At 39.8% G+C, this 22342-nt stretch overlaps 1 long non-coding RNA gene across 1 annotated transcript; it reads left to right on the top strand.

Annotated features, from left to right (window-relative positions):
* Nucleotides 1-2541: 2541 nt before the first annotated feature.
* LOC131744230 (uncharacterized) lies at nucleotides 2542-21763 on the top strand. The gene is made up of 3 exons (XR_010837420.1): nucleotides 2542-2669; nucleotides 20908-21085; nucleotides 21706-21763. It is a non-coding gene; the product is annotated as an uncharacterized lncRNA (long non-coding RNA).
* Nucleotides 21764-22342: the final 579 nt, after the last annotated feature.

Genomic DNA, 22342 nt, shown 5'->3' with positions numbered 1-22342 from the left:
TTTTGACTATAATCTCTTCAAATATTTTCTCCGGTCCTTTCTCTCTCTTCTCCTTCTGGGACCCCTATAATGTGATTATTGGTGCATTTGATGTTGTCCCAGAGGTCTGTTAGACTGTCTTCATTTCTTTTCATTCTTTTTTCTTTAATCTGTTTTGTGACAGTGAATTCCACCATTCTGTCTTCCAGGTCACTTATCCATTCTTCTGCCTCAGTTATTCTGCTATTGATTCCTTCTAGTGTAGTTTTCATTTCAGTTATTGTACTGTTCATCTCTGTTTGTTTGTTCTTTCATTCTTCTAGGTCTTTGTTAAACATTTCTTGCATCTTCTCGATCTTTGCCTCCATTCTTTTTCCGAGGTCCTGGATCATCTTCATTACCATTATTCTGAATTCTTTTTCTTGAAGATTGCCTATCTCCACTTCATTTAGTTGTTTTTCTGGGGTTTTATCTTGTTCCTTAATCTGGTACATAGTCCTCTGCCTTTTCATTTTGTGTATCTTTCTGCGAATGTGGTTTTCGTTCCACAGGCTGCAGGACTGTAGTTCTTCTTGCTTGTGCTGGCTGCTCTCTGGTGGATGAGGGTATCTAAGAGGCTTGTGCAAGCTTCCTGATGAAAGGGAGTGGTGGTGGATAGAGCTGGGTGTTGCTCTTTTGGGCAGAGCTCAGTAAAACTTTAATCTGCTTGTCTGCTGATAGGTGGGGCTGACTTCCCTCCCTGTTGGTTGTTTGGCCTGAGGTAACCCAGCACTGGAGCCTACAGGCCCTTTGCTGGAGCTAATGTGGGTCTCTGGGAGGGCTCACGCCAAGGAGTACTTCCCAGAACCTCTGCAACCAGTGTCCTTGTCCTCACAGTGAGACACAGCCACTCCCCGTCTCTGTAGGAGACCCTCTAACACTAGGGGGTAGGTCTGGTTCAGTTGCCTATTAGGGTCACTGCTCATTCCCCCTGGGTCCTGATGCGCACACTACTTTTTGTTTGCCCTTCAAGAGTGGAGTCTCTGTTTCCTCTAGACCTGTTGAAATCCTGCAGTCAAATCCCGCTAGCCTTCAAAGTCTGATTCTCTAGCATTTCCTTCTCCCATTGCCAGACCCCCAGGTTGGGAAGCCTGACGTGGGGCTTAGAACCTTCACTCCAGTGGGTGGACTTTTGTGGTATAAGTGTTCTCTAGTTTGTGAGTCACCCACACAGTGGTTATGGGATTTGATTTTATTGTGATTGCACCCCTCCTAACATCTCATTGTGGCTTCTCCTTTGTCTTTGGATGTGGGGTATCTTTTCTGGTGAGTTCCAGTGTCTTCCTGTCAATGATTGTTCAGCAGTTTGTTGTGATTCCAGTGCTCTCACAAGAGGGAATGAGCATATATCCTTCTACTCTCCAACTTCAATCTGTTTAATTCTTAATTAGAAAGTCCTGGATCATTTGCTGTGGGCAGAATTTGGGCAATTGTTCATTTAAAAAATTCTGAAACGGAAAGTTTTGTTTGATTTTTATTTCTCTGACTACTAGTGAGGCTGAATTTTCCCCAAACATGTATTGTTTATATTTCTTCTTTCCTTTGTAGACAGTACCCATTCTCTACTTTCTATTGCTTTTTCTCTGTCCCAGAGGCCTCCACGGTGAAAACTTTTGTTCCTACTGTAGTTTGGATAGATTTATGGGACAATTTTTCATGCTTAATTTCCAGTGCTCTCTCTGTCTAGCAAATGGAGATCTCCTTTCAGATGAAGGACTTTTATGCCTTGAAGTCTTCTTAGAGAGGTTTTTGTTTTAGTTTGAAATACTTACGGGTAGAAAAAATGCATCAGTTATTGGTTTTTCTTCCCATCAATTTACCATTCAAGATCAAATGCCAGGAACAATGCCTAATCACTGAACTTGATTTCTTTTAATTAATTTTGGTTCTGAAAGTATTTTGGCAACTAAGTCTAAATGAAAGGGAGATGAAAATATATCATGTAATGCATCCAACATGTTAGAGAGTGATTAATGAATGCTCTGCTATTGAAGCCTTTTGGGAAGAACTGATAGATGAACTGAGGACAACTGGGAACTTTACTAACTATAGTTTCACAATTTAAGCACTGGCCTAAATCTTATCTGAGGGATGTTAGTGGATTTATTGATGTAGAACAAGTCATTGAATTACCATTACTCAAAACTGCCCTTGATTTTGCTGTATATGAAATTATCATCATTATAATGACTTTTAAATTTACTATCATATTAGGGTCAGTGACTAAATTTTTGTTACACAATGATTTGAACTCCTGATAGATTTTGATCATATCTGTAACACACAATTTAAGTATCTCTTCCATAAGTCCAGAAATTATATTTTCCCTTTTTAATGTCTCTACAAAATGAAATTATATTCTAAGAGAACAATTGGGGTAATGCAATTTTCCAAGCTTGTATGCTGGCTTCATATTAACATCAAGATTGGACAGTTTGTAATTTTCTTCATCTGTGTAACAGAGAACAGTTCCTTAGTGATGCCTTATTTTCACTGATACTTTATATGTTGTTTATTTATTTTATTTTTTTGAGGGGGAGAGCAAGGTGTCAGGATATAACACACTTTTCTTATCTTTCCAGTTGGAGAGTTAGATCTGGTAGCAAGACAGATGGAGATCAATGGATTGTGTCAGCTCTTTTACTGATAAAGTAAGTTGCAGTATGTGACCTGTATGCCTTGGCCAAGGGAGTTTGCTAATAGATCAACCCTGAATAGACAAACTACATCCACTTCCCCTTCAGTCTCTGACCCGGCAGGAAAAATTCAGGTCTTCCCCGAATTGTAGCTTCTTACATTTGGTGGGAAGATAATTAGGAAGAGAGGAGATAGGAAAGGGCTAGGAGAAGCATGTCCTAGTTTTCATCCCAGAGCTACTAATTACCATTGATTACTTAACCTCCATAGCCTGTCTCCTTATCTGTGAAACAGGATAATACTACCTGCTCATCTTACGTGAGTGATATGAAAATTCAGTATGATAACACATATGGATGTGCTTTTTAAAAAGTAAGTTATTCCTAAATGTGTTTCTGGTGGCCAGTTGTTGCTAAATGACAAAAATCTGCTTGAAGAATATAATAGCAATGTAAGTAATATCAGCTACCCTTTATATATGCCTTTTCATATCAAACCACTGTGCTAGGGGCTTGACATGCATTCTCTCCACATTCTCTTAACACATAATCTCTTTAAATGTTTTTTCTATTTTCTGTATCAATTCACCATAAAAATTGTAACTGTAAGTTATTCTTATTCTCAGTTTACAACTTGAGAGGACTGCTTCTTCTAAAATAAATGTTAAGTTTTCGCTTTAACTCCTTGCAAAGCTTTCCAAGAGTTTGTTGCTTTTACTTCTTGGAAAAGGAAATCTTAACACCTCAGACCTCCTCCACAAGAGAAAATGGGGGCAGAATCTTGCCTTAAGTCTTCTCACCACTAAGGTTTCCACTGAAGACAAAAGTGCCTGTAAGGGGTATAAGAAGTGGGCTTCGGGAGTGAGATGATTGAAGGAGAGAAGTCATGTCCTGTGTATCAGCATATGCTCAGTGAAAGCAAAGAAATCTCTCTCCTCCCATCTACCTCCTTTGCTGTTTCTTTGCCCTCTCTCCCTCTCCTCCACCAGGTTTGCATGGGCACTGGTCCTGGCTCTAGTCCCCTGAAGGTGGAAGTACGTGCTGAGCCTTGGCTATACACAGCTTCTGGCTGGTGTCACTGTGCATCTTCTTTGCTCCCCTCCCTGCTCTCTCCCCAGATTTGGGCCCCAAGTTACACTGTCCATAAGGGCAGGACGACCTCTTCCTTCTTCTTCACTGTGCTTGGGGGAATTAACTACAGTAGATGCACTCCGTTCTGGCTTTGCCTCCTTAAGAGGTCTCTATGGATTAATTCCCGAGAGATCAAGTCTCATTACTTTACTGTGGCAAAGTGAAATTAGTGCAAAGTAACAAGGAGCCAGATTAATGTGACCCCAGGAAATAATCCATAAAAAACTTATGAGGCCTTTAGCAGGCTGTAAATTGGATTTCAGACAGGGTCAGGGGAGGGGGAAGAAACATGTTAAAACACAATCAGTTTTAATGAATAGAGCTAATATTTTAGCACTTCCAAATAGAAGAAAACACCAGAGTAAATAACTCTGAGAACCCAATGGCAATATTTTCTAACATGTGTAAATAATTGAAGTTGTGATTATAATCCTAACTGAATTTTTCTTGCTTTGTGGCTACTAGGAAGTGTATTGTTCATTAAGCATCACAGAACTCTAAATCAAAAGAACAAAAGAGAAGGGAAGGCAAAAGAAAGAAATGAAAAAGAAAAATATCTTGTCTGGGTGATCAGTTGTCTGGCTTAGTCTATAGACAGGAGAATATGTGGTCTTCAGCCTTTTGCAACAAAGCAGTCAGGCTGTTGCAAAGATATATCCCTTCACAGGTCATAGCAGTTGTAGTAGAGCCTGAAAAGCAAATAAACAACTCATTAGTTGTCCATATAGTGTTTTTCTGGGATAAAGAAACTGACTTTGAAAGAGGGGGGAAATGGTTTGGAGACTGATAGGATACCAATTTCTTCCTTTCCTTTCCTTTCCATTATTTTCTTTCCTTTTTAGCAATAACAGGAATGGTGAAGTGACAGGCACTTTGTAGTGGTACCCAGAAGTCCTGTGTCATCAAGTGGTTAAGAAAGGATGTCTTGGATATTTTACAGAAATAGTAAACATAATTCTAAAATTCATTTGGAACTGCAAAAGACCCCAAGGTGCCAAAGTAATCTTTAGCAAGAAGACCAAAGCTGAAGGCACCACACTTCTGGATTTCAAAGTATATTACAAAGCTATAGTATGGTACTGGCATAGAACAGACATATAGAACAATGAAACAGAATAGAGAGTCCAGAAATAAATCCGTGCATATATCGTCAATTAATCTTCAACAAAAGCAGCAAGAATGCACAATGAGAAAAGAACAATATCTTTAAAAATGATGTTGAAAAAATGGAATACCTACATGCAAAAGAATGAAACTGGATTCTTCACACCATAAACAAAAATCAACTCAAAATGGATTAAAGACTTGAATTTAAGACCTGAAACTGTAAAACTCTGGGAAAAAGCTGCTTGACATTGGTTTTGGCAATGATGTATCAGATATGACACCAAAACCACAGGCAACAAAAGCAAAAGTAAACAAATAGGATTACATTAAACTAAAAAGTTTCTGTACAACAAAGGAAACAATTAACCAAATGGAAAGGCAACCTATGGAATGGAAAAAAAAATTGTAAACCATACATCTGATAAGGGGTTAATATCTAAAATATATAAGGAATACAACTCAATAGCAAAAAACAAATAACCTGATTAAAAAGCAAGCAAAGGATCTGAATAAACATTTCTCCAAAGAAGACATTCAAATGCATGAAAAGGTGCTTAATGTTACTAATTATCAAGGAAATTAAAATCAAAGTCACAATGAGCTATCACCTCTTACCTGTTAGGATGACTATTATTAAGAAAAAAAAAAAGATAGCTAGTGTTGATAAGGATGTGGACGAAAGGGAACACTTGTGCACCATTGGATGGAAGGTAGATTGGCACAGCTATGGTGGAAGGCAGTATGGAGGTTTCTCACAAAATTTAAAAAAGACCTACCATATGATCCAGCAATCGCATTTCTGGATATTTATCCAAAGGAATTGAAATCAAGATCTTGAAGAGATATCTGCACTTCCATGTTCACTGCAGCATTATTTACAATAACCAAGATATGGAAACAACTTAAATGTCCATTGATGGATGATTAGATAAAGAAAATGTGATATACAGATGCAATGCAATATTGTTCAACCTTTTAAAAAAGGAAATCTTGCAATTTGTGACAACATGGATGGACCTGAGTAGCATTGCTAAGTGAAATAAGCCAGACACAGAAAAACGCACTGTATGATTTCACTTATGTGTAGAATCTAAAATAGTCAAACTCATAGAAATGGAGGATAGAATGATGCTTGCCAGGGTCTAGAGGGAGGAGGAAATGGGGAAATGATGGTTAAAGGATACAATTTCAGTTATGTGAGTTAAATGAGTTCTGGAGATATACTCTATAGCATGAGCCTATAGCCAACAATACTGTACTGTCTACTTAAAATCTGCTAAGAGAGAAGATTTCAGGGGGGGACAGCGGGAGGGAAATTTGGGAGGGGATGGATGCACTTATAACCTTGATGATGGTGATGGTTTCATAGGTGTGTATTTATCCCCAAACTCATCAAGTTGTATACATTCAATATGTACAGCTTTTTATATGTCAATTATACCTAAATAGTTAAAAAACAAAAGGATGCCATGGTCAGGCTTGTGTGTCATGTGCCCTGAGACCTTTGAGTCTGTACCAATTACTGCACCTCTGTGTTTCCCTAGAGCCTGACTCTTACTCCCTTTGGAGTCAGCCCACACAATGAACTGGCTCAGGGTCAGGTGGTCTCAGGCATCCTTGTGGAGATGAAAGGATGCAGCAAGAAGAAACCTGGGTGGGTTGGTTTGGCCACCAGGAAACCAGGCCCATCTAAGGAGGATACAGATGACCTCAGGTCAGGGGAGTGCTGTAATGAGTTTGAAGTTTCGGGGTACCCAGGCACGAAGGCCTAGGGTGAAGGGTTTGCCCTGTAGGCTTCCTCGATCCTACGTGAACTGCAGACAGGAGCTGTCAGTGCCACATGTTAATCCAAAAAGGACAGAGAAGTTCAGGCCCAGCTGCTCAGCCCTACCTGCCTGGGCAGTCTTTTCAGGTTAAATGAGAATTTATATATACCTTCCCTCAATTATTAGTTTAATGCAATACTTTAATATAATTCTAATCTTTGATGGAATTAAGAAAAGTCTCTGAAAATACCTGGAATAGTGAACAGGTAAGAATAGCTAAGTCAGTTTTGAAAAACAAGAGTAATGAGGGGGCTTCCCTGGTGGCATCAGTGATTGAGAGTCCGCCTGCCGATGCAGGGGACGCGGGTTCGTGCCCCGGTCTGGGAGGATCCCACATGCCGTGGAGCGGCTGGGCCCGTGAGCCATGGCCGTTGGGCTTGTGCGTCCGGAGCCTGTGCTCCGCGGCGGGAGAGGCCGCAACGGTGAGAGGCCCGCGTACCACAAAAAAAAAAAAAAAAAAGAGTAATGAGGGATAGTTATTCTGAAAGTTAACAAAACATATAAAACTATAATAAGTAAAGCAATATAGTAGACAGAAAAATAGATTACAGTGGAATGTTTGAATCCAAATTACAGAGTATTTGAAGACTTAATATGTGGTAAAGCAGAAAACCCAAATTATAGGAAAGGGAATCATTTAATTAAAATATTGTTGGGAGGAAATTGTTTTGTCATTTAGAAAAAAAAGTTAGTTGAGATTCTCAGCCCTTATACAGAATAATTTCCGAGAAAGCATGAGTGTGTGTACATATATATGTTATGGATTGACTTGTGTCCTCCCAAAAGACATAACTTTGTTTACAGCAGCCCTAGGAAGCTAACACTATGTATTTAAATATATGTATGTATATAATTATAATATTTTAAATGGTTGATTTGCATATTGAAGTGCTAAAACTAGCTAATATAATTTGATGAGGAAGCTTGAGTGGTACTTTGCCTTAACAGGTTTTTGTGTTTTTTTTAAAGATATATCATTTGTTTAATTTTTGTCTGCATTGGATCTTTGTTGCTACACGTGGGTTTTCTCTAGTTGTGGCGAGCAGGGGCTACTCTTCCTTGTGGTGCATGGGCTTCTCATTGTCGTGGCTTCTCTTGTTGCAGAGCACAGGCTCTAGATGCATGGGCTTCAGTAGTTGTGGCTCAAGGGCTCTTGAGCGCAGGCTCAGTGGTTGTGGCGCACGGGCTTAGTTGCTCCACTGCATGTGGGATCTTCCCGGACCAGGGCTTGAACCTGTGTCCCCTGCATTGGCAGGCAGATTCTTAACCACTGCGCCACCAGGGAAGCCCCCATCTTAACAGGTTTAAAAACATTTTCTAAAGCAGTAATGATTAAAGCAAAAAGACTAATAGATCATTAGAATAGAATGGGAATTTAATGTATAAAAATATAGGAGGAGAGTAAGGATGTGGGCAAGCAACTCAGTCCTTTTCGACGTGGACTTGCCCAGGCTTCTTCAGAATGTGGTGTCTGGGTTCTGTGAGCGTCCTGAGGGAATATGGCGGAAGTGTGTGACATTGTTTGACTTAGCCTCAGAAGTCATACAGTACCTTTTCTAACACACTCCATTGGTCAATGTAGTCACAAAGACCTGCCCAGGCTCAAAGCAATGGAACATAGACTCACCTCCTTTATTTTTAAACCTATTTTATTGAACCTATTTTATTTGTTGATTTACAATGTTGTGTTAATTTCTGTTGTACAGCAAAGTGATTCAGTTATACATAGATATATATATACATTCTTTTTCATATTCTTTTCCATTATGGTTTCTTACAGAATACTGAACATAGTTTCCCATGCTATACAGTAGGCCCTTGTTGTTCATCCATTCTATATATACCACTTTGCATCTGCTAACCCCAAACTTCCAATCCAAGCCTGCCCCACCCTCACCTCCCCCTTGGCAACCACAAGTCTGTTCTCTATGTCTGTGACAGATTTCACCTCTTGATGGGAGAATGGCAAAGTTCTAGGAAAGCACGTGCAATGGGAAATATTGTCGCTACTGTCATAGGAAAATAGTCAGCCATGATTTGGGACTTGGGAAATCCTCACCCTCTCCATATGTAAACTGTATTGACTATAATTGACTTTGCTCTCTGGGTTTCTTGGATTGGTTCTCACATTTGCTTCCCTGAACTCTCACTGTACCCTCACCTTTGCTTCCCTATCATTATCTTGGGGCAAAATTCCTGGACACTGGTGATAATTTTATTTTGTGAGGCATTTTGGGAAAAAATTTGAACTTGATTTCCAACAGGGTTAAAGTGGTTATCGAATTAGACCCAAATATAAAGGCACAAAAACTCAAATGTAAGGCACTGAGTTTTTGGTAGTTTCAGATGGTACAAATGTGAGGAATTATCAAAGAAATTGTGAGCATGCACACAGCCATACATGCAACCTTCCAGGTATTCCTAAGTGTGGAATGGCCACAAGAATCTTGATCTCTTACCACATTATTTTGGGGGTTCAAGTCAAGCTTGGCTTCACAAAACCTATTTCAGGGCCATGTTAAACCTGTCAACTAGAAATTGACAGCTCTATGACTCTCGCCTTGAGAAATTCCTTTTGTTCTTTGTCCTGGGACTCCCTCTTCCTCCCCCACTCCAATCCCTACATCCTGTCACCTATAGCCTCTCTAGGGTCCTCAGATAATGTAGAAGAATAAAAGGTAAGTCTGTCTTATAGAATCTGAAGAAGCTGCTGACTTCAAAACTCAGCCCTGTATCATGAGAATCAGTTAGATCACGTACAGTCTCAAGTTACGTTCAAAGAAGCAAACTTTGAGAAAAGTTTATGTAAAGAATTTTCATTGTTCCTACATCACCATAGCAACCATATCCTATAACAAGTAGCTGATGTTATCCGAAATGAACCTGCAAAATAACCTTAACTTCTAAGTGGGGTTCTGATAATCTCATACAAGTGATTTCATGGCCCATGATACCCATGGGCTAATTAGCACTTGATAAGTTATTTGGATGGAGGTCAGCAAAGCTTTGATACCAGAGATATTGCTCAGTCCTTTCTATGCCTTAATACTGATAAATACAGTCAACTCAGCCAGTGTAGAGATGGCAGAGAATTTCAGTTTTATTTATCTTATGCTTCAATAAAAAATAAATGAAAATAGAGGTACTACAACATTTGATATTGGAAGATAATGGAAGAAGCACTCTCCAAAGGGGAAAGGTGTGTGTGGCTAGGTGGGTGCTAGCATGGTCTCAGGACTCACACAGTGCCTGCACCTATAGAGGATCAATATACATTCTTTGAATAATGAAATGAAGGAAGGAATTGGGATTATGTTAATGATTAACTAGATTATGTTAAATAATGAACTAGAAGAATAGAATGCAATAATGCATTATTGCATTCTATTCTTCACTTGTTTTTTTTTTTTTTTTTTTTTTTTTTTTTTTTTGCGGTACACGGGCCCCTCACTATTGTGGCCTCTCCGGTTGCGCAGCACGGGCTCTGGACGCGCAGGCTCAGCGGCCATGGCTCACGGGCCCAGCTGCTCCGCGGCATGTGGGATCTTCCTGGACCGGGGCACGAACCCGCGTCCCCTGCATCGGCAGGCGGACTCCCAACCACTGCGCCACCAGGGAAGCCCTTCACTTGGTATTTTGAAGGAAGGGTCAGTTTGAAATCCTTTCTTTGAGTTCACTATATTGGATAGATCAATTTGTTTTAAAAAGACTGCAAATTCTGTTTGTGGTTTAACTTTGAAAAACTCTCCTTTTCGGTTTAGAAGCACCTGGATGACATTTTGGAGTTTGTTCTTTTTTTGCATCTGATGCCTCCATGACTGATTCCAGGTAGGCTTAGCAAACGCATTTCAGAATTGAGTGAAGGAAGTTGTTAAGATTATATTTCAAATCATATCTAAACAGAGGGTGAGGAAATGCAATTGCAGGAATAATAAAAATGATGAAAAAGTCCTTACACAGGACTTTCCCAAGGCACTTGGGACACTGAAGATAATAATTAATGCTTATTAAAGTCCTATGGGGTTAGGAAGGGGGCAAAGAGTATTAACTTGTTTTATAGGGGAAATGAAGCCAGAGAGCTTTAATAAACTCCCTCATATCAAGCAGTAATTATGTAAAAAAAAATAAAGTGTAAAGCACCAAACTCCTTTTTCTCAAGCCCTTGCTCACCAAAGCATAAGATTGCTCCTGAATTGCAGTCTCGAGTAAATTTCAGCAAGCTTCAGATTTATCTCGTTTTTTCTTTTTTTTTTTTTTTAAACATCTTTATTGGAGTATAATTGCTTTACAATGGTGTGTTAGTTTCTGCTTTACAACAAAGTGAATCAGTTATACATATACATATGTTCCCATATCTCTTCCCTCTTGCGTCTCCCTCCCTCCCACCCTCCCTCTCCCACCCCTCTAGGTGGTCACAAAGCACAGAGCTGATCTCCCCGTGCTATGCGGCTGCTTCACACTAGCTATCTGTTTTACATTTGGTAGTGTATATATGTCCGTGCCAGTCTCTCACTTTGTCCCAGCTTCCCCTTCCCCGTCCCCGTGTCCTCAAGTCCATTCTTTAGTAGGTGTGCGTCTTTATTCCCATCCTACCCCTAGGTTCTTCATGACTTATCTCTTTTACCTTCATACCTTGTGCCTCAGATCAGGTGTTCTAAGCCCTTTTCCCACTGTGCAAACCCCAGCCCTCTACTTCCTTCTCTCTCAACAGAAGAAGTTACTTCCTATTTCACAGAGATCCTTTGGTGAACTCTCAACCTACTTCACCTCTGACTCAAAATTTGTTTTTCTCTTCCCCCATTTTCTGCTCATTCCTCTTCCTTGTTTCAGTCTCATCACCTTTCACAGTCAAGTCCATCCATTCCTCTCTGGATTCCATGCATTACAGCCCTCTGGCGGGGGGTGGAGGGCAGCAGGGGATTTTCTGCCACTTGCCACCCCACCCCTACTTCTTGCCTCCTGTCTTAATCGCTCCTCCTCCCTTAGCTCTTTCCTGTTAAGCTGAAATCAGGCTCAAAACTCTCCTTCCCTGAAAATCCTTTTCTTTGGCCCTGCTTTTCTTTCACGCGACTTCCCCATCTCTCTCTCTTCCTGGGATTGCTAAATTTCTGAAAAGAGCAACCTGTTCTTATGGGGTTCTTTGCATTGATCATTTGGGCTGCTCTTGTTTTCCCAGGGGCGGAGTGCAGCAGGGGCTTTGGAATCAGACTGCCTGGGCTCAATCCCAATGAGAGGAAGACTGGCCTGATCCATACTCTGCTGTTGACTGGGAAAAAGTGATCATTCCTTTAATACTGCCTTTTCAAGCACCAATTTATACTGCTGTGCAGTTTACAGGAGCTCTACTTGGAGAGATAAATTGTTTGATTTTATTTTCAAATTTCAGCCTCTGTCTGATAAAAAGACTTGTCTTTCCTATAAAATCAAGCATGTATATTGCTAAGGAGGAGCACATTTTTTAAATTTAGATTTTAATTTTAATTGGAAATGAGGAAACGAAGAAGAACAACTACCATGCGTAGTGAAAAATATCTGTGCATAATGGTTGGTTACCATTCACAGCTCTTCAGCCTTTTCTATTAAAAATCTCTGTACAAACAGAATGGGATGGTCACTTCAGTCTGTGGGAAAGCAATTTTCCGCAGACTTTATGGTAAGGATAAGGCAATCTTACTTCACTAGTTACCTGCAGGTCTTACAAGCATTTCTTTCCTACCCATGGTTTAAAATCACTGATTTGATAGGTAAGAGAGGTCTAAATGTATCAGGGAGATTGTTGTATAAAAAAAAAAAAATGTGCTCTAAGTGAGGAGAGAGGGAAGAAAGAGCAAAGGGCTAAGAACAGTTACTGGTAGTAGTTCTTTGGGTAAATAAAGCACTGTGATGCTAAAAAGGAAATTTGATATCATAACAAGAGACTGTCAATCTAAAGATATCAAAAAACAGAAGAGGATTTCAACTGCTGCCTCTAGCTGGTGGCCAGCAGACAGACATCCATTTCATTCATTCAACAAACATTTATGGAACACTTTCTAAAGTAAACACTTGGAAGGCAGGAGTGAACAACACAGTTCTTGTGCTGAATGAGTGCATGATGTAGGGCATGACACAGATAGATAAATATCAATAGTTTATGGTGATAAATGCAGTGATCCAGGTTTCCCTGCAGGTGTGATGAACTGATACAGACACAAGAAACAGGGCAAGTATCCTGGTGGAGGTGCTGACTGGGCTGTACTTGGAGGAGTAACCCTATCATGGAGGGGTGGGAGTGAAAAGGCATTGGGCAGAGATAGGATGGAGAACTTGGGGAGCAAAGAGTCCGAAGAGTGGAGGGCGCAAGATAGGGATCAAAGTTTAAATGATGTTGAAATAACACCAGTGGCAATAAAAATGAGGGTAAAAAATACTAATAAAGAATTAAACTTTGCAAATAAAAGATTATAGCTGGGAATGGGAAATGTAAACCATGACTTAAAAACCCCTGGGAAGAGGATTGTAAACCAGACTGTGTGTGGGTCTGAGTGACCTTGACCAAGCACAGTAATTCTAAGAGCCCAAAACTCTTTAAAAGGTCTCTCAGGTTCCAGATCTCAACTATGCCATGTTCTTGTGTTTCACGGGAAACCCCTTTCTACCTAGGTTTATTTTCATCTTTGTTCCTCGTGCCCTACTGCAGGGCAACGAAGACTAGATATGCCTAGTGAAGAGTGAGTTTGGTTTGGTCTCTAGATATTTCTTCTAGTCACAAGGATAGATGTGGAATGCTCTAGGCTGTGTTTGCTTTGTAGGTAGAGGTCTGGAGTGGCTCTGTTTCCACCATGCCCCTTGAATTTTTCCTGCAGAAGTTATGACTCGTGGAGATGATACCTGTTGCTTTCATGAGCTCAAGTGGCTCACCTTTGTAAAAGAATTCTCATAGTGAAACTGGCAGTTTTATAAAGAAATAGGCAGTGTGGATAAAGAAACAAAGAACTACTTTTTTACCAGTTTTACAGGATGTGGAACAACTTCTCATACAATGCTTGGCAAATATTTTTAAACATGGCACTGAAAATGAAAAAAAAATGCAGCTTCTGAGAGGGTTATTTCTTTTCTTTTCTTTTTTCTGTTGTGTATTTGCTCTGTTGAATGAAAGACTTAAGAGCAAAACTGAGAGAAGAAGCTGTATTTCCTCAGCCCTTGTTATGTTCTACTTGTTTTCACATATATTATTTCACACATGTAACATAACCAGTAAGGCAGCAAGTAGTATTATTCCCATTTTCTAGAGGAGGAACCCCCAAACCAGAAAGATCAAATAATTTGTAGAAGAGCAGAGAATCAGTAAAAGAGCTGGGATTGTTGGTCTTGCCTACCTGAGCCTAAAGCTTCGACTTTCCCTGCTATACCAAGTTACAGCAGTTTGGGGCCTCCTTTGATGCTCATAGGACCCTATCCTTCCTACTTTGTCAATAAAAACGTTGTACTTTTCATTTAAGTAAAATATACCCCCAGAAAAGTGCACATGTACCTTAGGGGTATAGTTTAATGGATTTTTCACAGACTGACACATCCATGAATTAGCTCCCAGATCAAGACACAAAGGATCACCAGCATCCCCCAAAGTCCCCTCATGTCCCAGCCCAGTTGGGAACGCCCATATCCAGAGTAATCACTATCCTGACTTCATCATAGAGAGATTTCGCTTCTCTCTACTTTATACACATGGACTCATGTAGTCTTCTGATTCTGGCTTCTTTCGCTCAACATTGTGAGATTCAGGCCCAAGACTACAAGTCATTGACAATTGTTTGTTCTCATTGCTGTGTAGTATTCCATCGTGCAATCACACCACTATTACCCACGTGGTCCTTTGTTGCTGGGAAATTGAGAACTTTCCTGTGTGGCATTTGTAGTACACAGAATAATGATTCCCCCAAAGATGTCCACATCCTAATCCCCGAGAGTATGCTACTTGTCGTGGCAAAAGGGACCTCGCAGAGGTGATTAAGTTAAAGAACTTGAGAGGGGGACGTTTCTTGGGTTATCCAGGTGGGCCCAACGTAAGCACAAAGGTCCTTTATAAGTGGGAGGCAGGGGACGCCTATCAGAGAGGAGATGCAAAGATGGAAGCGAAGGCTGGAGTGGGACGCATTTCTTTCTTTTTAACAGAGCCGGAGCCGAGGCTTTGCCTGCGCCCCGCCCGCCCGCCCGTCCTTCCGTCTGCTGCAGCCGCTGCTGACTCCGCCCTTGTCCCCCCGCACCCTCCCCCCGCCCCTCTCCGCCGGGCGCAGGTGAAAGGTCAGTCAGAGCGGCGCCCCGCGCGACCCTACGCTGTGGCGCCTCCCGGCAGCCACCGCGGTGACTGGGCGGCAGGTGCCCAGTGCCTGGAGCTTCATATTCTCAGCTCGCTCCGGCCCGCCCGCGCTCCGTGGTCACTCCTGGGATACATTTTGAAGATGTGTTTTGAAGGTTCAATCTAAGCATGGCAGTTGTCCTCCGGAAGCTGGAAAAGGCAAGGCAACAGACTTACCCTTAACTCCTCCAGAGCTTGACGCCTTCATTTTTTTTTTACGCCAGAAGACCCCTTTAGACTTCTGCCTCAGAGAACTGTACGATAGTACATTGGTGGTGTTTTAACCCATGAAATTTATGGTAATTTGTTACGGAAGTAATAGGAAATGAATACAGGGCTATTATGGGTAGAATAAGTACGAACATTCTAGTACATGTATTTTGGTGAACATACGAACACATTATTGTTGAGTATATGTCCCCAGGAAGGAGATTGCCAAGGCACAGGATATGCGTGTTTCAGCTTTAGTCAATAATGTCAGCTATGTTTCCAAAATGATTATACCAATATATACTCCTCACTAGAAGTGAGGAGAGTTTTGGTTACTTTACACCTTTGCCAACACTTGGAGTTTGCTTTTTTCATTTTGGAAATTTTGGGAGTGTACAGTGGTATCTCTTTGCGCTTTTTTTTTTTTTTTTTTTTTTTTTGTGGTACGCGGGCTTCTCACTGTCGTGGCCTCTCCTGTTGTGGAGCGCAGGTTCCGGAAGCGCAGGCTCAGCGGCCATGTTTCACGGGCCCAGCGGCTCCGCGGCACAAACCCATGTCCCCTGCATCGGCAGGCGGACTCTCAACCACTGCACCACCAGGGAAGCCCTCTTTGCGGTTTTAATCTGCATTTCCCTGATGACTGATGAGGTTTAGTACTCTTTCATGTATTTCTTGGCCATTTGAATTTTTTGTGAAGCGTTTGTTAAGTCTTCTGCCTATTTTTTCTTCCTTCTGTCTGATTATTTTGGCTGCAGAATTCTACTCATCTCTGCTTTCCGGAAACCGTACTCAATGCTTCATAATTATCTTTCCCTGGTCTTTCCCATTTTTCTAACTCTCAGTTATTTAGTTGCCCCGAGAGAAATGCATCATAAGCTGATTCAGACCTAGGCATGATACACTGTTAAAAGTTTGTGAACATCTCTTTTAGAGCTTTATGATTTCAAAAGAGGCGTTTGGGTCTTGACTGTGTCAGCATCTATGCAGCCTCTTAACCTAGGCCTGCATGGTAAGGCCTAGGAACTCAGCATTTAGACCACTTGGGGCTTTCCACCAAAAAGCAAAGTCTGACACACAGCCTCTCTTCTCTGTAGCCAAATTTGACTGTTAGCAAGGAGTTAGAAAAAAGCTCAATGGTTTATGGAATTCAGGTTTTGTGGGAGACACTAACATAATTGTTGTCCTTCAGTTGCTTGTGTTGCCTTTCAAGAAGGAAAATTTAAGACATTCCGTATTTGGCATTTAATATATACTTTGCCATTTATAGGTGCATGCTTTCAAATTAATTTTAAATTGACAAAGAACATTGACTTCTTTTGGTGTACAGTTCCTTGATTCTTAACACATGTATAGATTCATGTAAGCATTGCCACAGTTAGGACAGGGTGGCGATCCATTACCCCAGACAACTTGCTTGTGTTATCCCTTAAAATGACATCCTCCTCCCACCTGTAACCTGGAAACCATTGATTTGTTATCCATCTTTATAGTTTTTGTCTTTTTGAAAATGTCATAAAATGGAATTTTACAGTATGTAATCTTTTAAAACTGGTTTCTTTAATGTAGCATACTCCTTTGGCCATTCATCCAAGTTATTGCATGCTTCTTTTTACTGATCCTTTTATTATTCCTTTTTACTTTTCTGTTTCATTGTACAGATGTACCAACAGTTTATCTATTTACCAGTTGATGGACACTTGCGTTCTTTCCAGTTTTTGGTAGTTATACTGCTCTCAACTTTTCTGCACAGGTTGTTGTGTGAATATAGCTCTCGTTTCTCTAGGGTAAATGCCCAGGATGAGTGTACTAACTTTATAAGAAACTGTAAAACTGCACAATTTGCACTCCCGCCAGTAACATATGAGTGTTCTAGTTATTCTGTATCCTAATCAGCACTTGATATTGTCAGTATTTTTTATTTTAACCATTCTAATAAGTGAGTTTTAATTTGAATTAAATTATGGTTTTAATTTGAATTTTCCTAATGGCTAATGATGTTGAGCATCTTTTTTGTATGGTCATTTGCCATTTTTATATCTTCTGTTCATTTTGGTGAAATGTCTGTTCATTTTGCCTATTTTTAAAAAATGAATTGTCTGTTTTCTTAGTAAGTTTTGAGAATTCTTTATGTATTCAGAATACAAGTCCCTTGTCACATATATATGACTTATAAATATTTTCTTCCAGTCTGTTATTTGTCTTTTAATCCTCTTAAAAGTGTCTTTCACAAAGAAAATATTTTAATTTTGATGAAAACAAATTTACCATTAAAAAAAATGGATACTGCTTTTGGTGTCATACTTTAGGGCTCTTTGCCTATGTCCAGGCCATAAAGAGTTTCTCCTGGAAGTTTTATAGATTTACATTTTATTTAGATCTATAATCCATTTTGATAATTTTTGGATAACATGTGAATAAACTTGTGTTTTTAAATTTTTTGCTCATAAATGCTCAATTGTTCCAAGATCATTTGTTGAAAAGACTTTTTTTTTTCATTGAAATGTTTCTGCACCTTTGTTAGAACAGACCATATTTGTGTGAGTCTATTTCTGAACTCTCCATTTTTTCCCATTAATATAATCCTCTAATCCTTTCACCAATACCATACTCTCTTGCTTATCGTGGCTTTATAGTGAATCATAAAATCTGTGTAACATATTCCTCTTTCTTTATTCTTCTTTTTCAAAATTATTTTAGCTATTCTAATTCCTTTGCCTTACTATATAGATTTTAAAGTCAACTTGTCTATACGTAAAAAAAATTCCTGCTGAGATTTTGATTAGAATTGACTTAAATCTATAATTTAATCTGAGGAGCATTGACATCTTTCTATGTTGAGTCTTCCAATCCATGAATATGGTATGACTATTTATTTTGGTCTTCTCTGATTTGTCTTATCATCATTTTGTAGTTTCTAGTGTGAAGACACTTTATGTGTTTTGTTAAATTTATTCTTAAGTATTTTATTTTTTGGAGTTGTTATAAATGGTATTTAAAGTTTTTTTGTTTTCCAATTTTACATTGGTAGTATACAGAAATAGGATCAGTTTTTGAGTATTAATCTTGCAGCCTGTGACCTTGATAAATTCACTTATTAATTTTAGGAGTTGTTGATTCCTTGAGATTTTCTATTTGGATAATTATGTATTTCATCTGTGACTAGAAAGAGTTTTATTTCTCTCTTTCCAATCTTTGTGCCCTTTATTTCTTTTTCTTGCATTACTGCACTGGCTGGGACTTCCAGGATAGTGTTGAATAGGAATGATAAGAGTGCAAATGCTTCTCTTGTTCTTGTTCCTGATCTAAGAAGAAGAGTACTCAATCTTTCATCATTAAGTATAATGTTAGCTCTCAGTTTCTTATACATCCTGTTATCAGGTTAAGGAAGTTCCCTTTTGTTCCTAGTTTGTCGAGAGATTTTATCATTAAGGGATGTTAAAAACACCCAAAGTGTTTTCTATCTTAGTGAATGTTCCCTGCGAACTTGGAGAAAAAAAGTCTATTTTTGAAGACATTTTCGGATAGATTATCAGCTGCTATTGGGTGGAGTTCTACACACAACTCCATCCAGTTGGTTGATGGTGTAGTTCAGTTATATATCCTTGCTGATCTTCTACCTGCTAGTTCTATCTACAGAAAGAAGAGTGTCAAAGTCTCCAGGTATAATTGTGGATTTTCCTATTTCCCCTTTTCGTTCTGCCAGTTTTTGCTTCATGTACTTTGAAGTTCTGTTGCTGGAGACATACACATTTTAAAATTGTTATGTCTTCTTGATGAACTAACACATTTATCATTATGTAATGTCTCTGTAGGTACATGGTTTAACTTAATTTTTTCATCTGTATATGGAATCTGAGAAGACTGTCTAGGACATCATGGATTCTTGAATGTAGACTTAGTCCTGATTATGTTATGCTCTTTCTGTAAAGCTGATTTGTAAAGGTCTTGACTCTTTTAATGTTAGTTGAGCCAATAGCACCTGCTTGGCTATGTCTTAAATATAGAAAAGTTAGAAGAGCTTGTCATTGAGAATCTTTTAGTACAGTGAAGTCACAGACATTTGTTAGGACAAATGGGTTACTGCTTTTTCTCAAAAACTGTAGGGTAGGAATTATCTGTTTTTGAAAGACTTAAGTTTCATTTTACAGATTCTGAATGGATGAAGACTACTGCCAGGATCCTTGTCCAAGGGTTTTCTCCTTTGGTTTTCCTGCATCTCTGCCTGAGAAGACAGGCAGAGTTTCTAGGAAAGAGAAAATATCTATCTGTGAAGTGAGGGAAACCAAACCTAAGAAAGGTTTTTTTTTTTCTTTCCATGGCAGCCTTAAGTTTTGGTCACTCACTTCCATTGCACTTCTGATAGACTGGTGATCTAAGGGTATGTGGCAAATACAACAGTCTCCAGCCTGTTCCACTTAACTCATGGCTCAGCAATGGAAATGACACGGTGCCAGTTTTTTCTGAAGCAACCTTTCCTTTTTCCCTGTCTGCCTCTCAGGCAGGAAGTGACCATCCTGGAGAGCAACATGGAGATGCAGCGAGAGGTTAGGAAGGGAGGAAAAAGGAGAAAAGTCTCTGAAAACATTTCTCTTGCTTCTTCTTATATCTGTCAGGTTAATTATGCTTAAACTAAAATAATAGATGGTCACCAAATTGAATACAAGTCTGAAACCTATTTTCAGTATTAAACTACCGGGGATTAACTGCCTAAATAGTGAACTTTAGTTTATAGTATCAGCATAGCCCTCGAATGAGTTACGGACTTGTACTCACTCCAGAACAATCTGTTACCCTCCACATAACAGAAAATGCCATTTATTGCAATTGGTGCAAACTATAAATCAATACATTATTACTTAGAGGCATGTAAGCTGTGGCTATACTGCATACTCCTGCGTTTGGTAATGGTGTGTGTGTTGGGGGTTGGGGGAGGAATATAGATTTTCTAAGTCTCCATTCGAGTACTTGCAAAGATTCTCAGGAGGATTAATGGTGGCTGCTGTCTTCTTATATTTCAAAGTGGCCTCTCTGTTCAAGCATTCCTCTGGGTCTCAAACAGGTACTGTCTCAAATAATCAACCTTTGTGGAAGAATTGATTGTATACACTCTGGAAGGAGGTAGAGTCTTTTTGCAGAGGTTCCAACCCTGGCTGTACATTAGAACCACCTGGGAGGTGGGACAGACTTTTGGAAAAACATTGATGCTTATGCCAAACCCAAAACCTTACAATCAAAATTTTGGGTGACACCCGGACACCAGACATTTTGAAAAGCCATCCGGGTAATTTTAATGTGCAGCCAGGGTTAAGAACCTCTGCTCTACAGAATAGGAAGAGGAAGAAAAAAGAAGATGTAGAGGGAGGATAGCTGTGAGCTGTAATTTTCTCAAATCAAGGTGGAAACGCATCTTGGGGATTTCAGATACAAGCAAATCCACAGGATGCTGCTTGGAGTATTTCTGTGCACACCCTGAGGAGTGAAAAAAGATAAAATTAAGTGTGCCTGACAAGAAGTAAGTGAGTAATAAATCCTTATGTTCTCCATTAAAAATGCAGATAACTGATAGAGACCTAACATGTGCAAATAAGCATGTACCAGCCTTGCATAAAACTTTTTCCCCTTGGCTTGGTCCTTCACACAGTGCCTCCTGACTCTTGTTATATGATGGTACCCTGAGAAAATGATATTTGATTTGCACGCTGAGCTGAACAACTGAGGCTGCAGCCCAGCTGCCCCAGGAGCTGAGGAGTCAATACCCGGTGGGAAACGGGTGCAGCATTTTGTCCCTGGAAGACTGGAGCGTTTGCATGAGTTCCTAGGTATTTCCTTTATATTTCCTCTTTTCTTTTTGTTTTTCCTTCTGTGGTTTGATGATTTTCCTTTGTATTATGCTTATGTTCTTTTTGGTTTTTGTGAATCTACTGTATGTTTTTGATTTGTGGTTACCCTGTTTATCAAGTATGTTAACCCCTTCTTATATCTGCTTGCTTTAGACTGGTAGTCATATAGGCTCAAACACTTTCTAGAAAAAAACCTACATTTTATTATGCTCCTCCCCCACATTTTGTGAGTTTGATGTCCTCTTTTACATCTTCATGTTCATCCTCTTGCTATTCATTGTGGTTATCATAACTTTCACAGAAATTTTTTGATTTTTAAAAAAAATCTGTGTACTGGCTTATTTAGGGTATTTACGTTTTTTTCCCCTTTCATCCTACCTGGTTACGTGGAGATCTTTCTTGTCCTTTCAGGTGTTTGAGGTTTTCTGCTAGTGTTCAGTAGGTGTTCTGTGAGAATTGTTCCATTTGTAGTTGTAGTTTTGATGTATTTGTGGGAGGGAGTGAATTCCATGTCCTTCAACTCCGCCGTCTTGATTGGCGCCCTTAGGTATTTCTTGACTAGAGTGTACCCCTCAAGACTATTTTCATTTTACCTACAGCACCAACGAGACACTGGAAACCAATGAGATGGCTGGCAAGATGGAGTCTGTTAAAGTGAGTTATCTTTATCTACTTCTGTTTTATGCCATGTTGGGGAAGGAGTGTTGGTGAGACTGGCAAAGAGCTGGTGGCAGAGCTGGTGGTGAGAATCGTTGGGTGGAGGCTGCAGGGAGTCTTACTAGGTGAGGTCTACTCAGTCCCCGGAACCCATCCTCGGCAGTCAGTTGGATGAAGCATAATAGCAGGAGCACTGGACAGGGAGTCAAGACAGCTAGATTTATTCCCTGGCTCTGTTGCAAACCAGCCGTGTGACTGTGGACAACAGCCAAATCCAAGTATCAAACTGGGCCCAGCCAGTTCAGGAAGCTCTTTCCTCTGAAGTCTCCTTAAAGTTGCTTTTCTCCTTTGTTCTCAAAGACAAAACGGTAAAGACTCATTGAGAATGACGGACTCATTCCCCTCCATGAAACAACACTTATGCAAGATTTACTAGAGAATTAACCTAAGCAAATGCTTATTTAAATATCATCCAGGTATCCAAACAGAGGCACTTTTGAGAGTGAAAGGCAGTGCTACTAACAATTAAATTGGAACACCAGGTATTGACTGGGATTTTCATAGACCAACCAGGATGTG

This window comes from Kogia breviceps, chromosome 17, assembly GCF_026419965.1.
Source record: "Kogia breviceps isolate mKogBre1 chromosome 17, mKogBre1 haplotype 1, whole genome shotgun sequence".
NCBI classification, from domain to species: Eukaryota; Metazoa; Chordata; class Mammalia; order Artiodactyla; family Physeteridae; genus Kogia; species Kogia breviceps.
The sequence above is the reverse complement of the archived record's forward strand: the minus strand, read 5'-3'. Positions and strand labels throughout refer to the sequence as shown.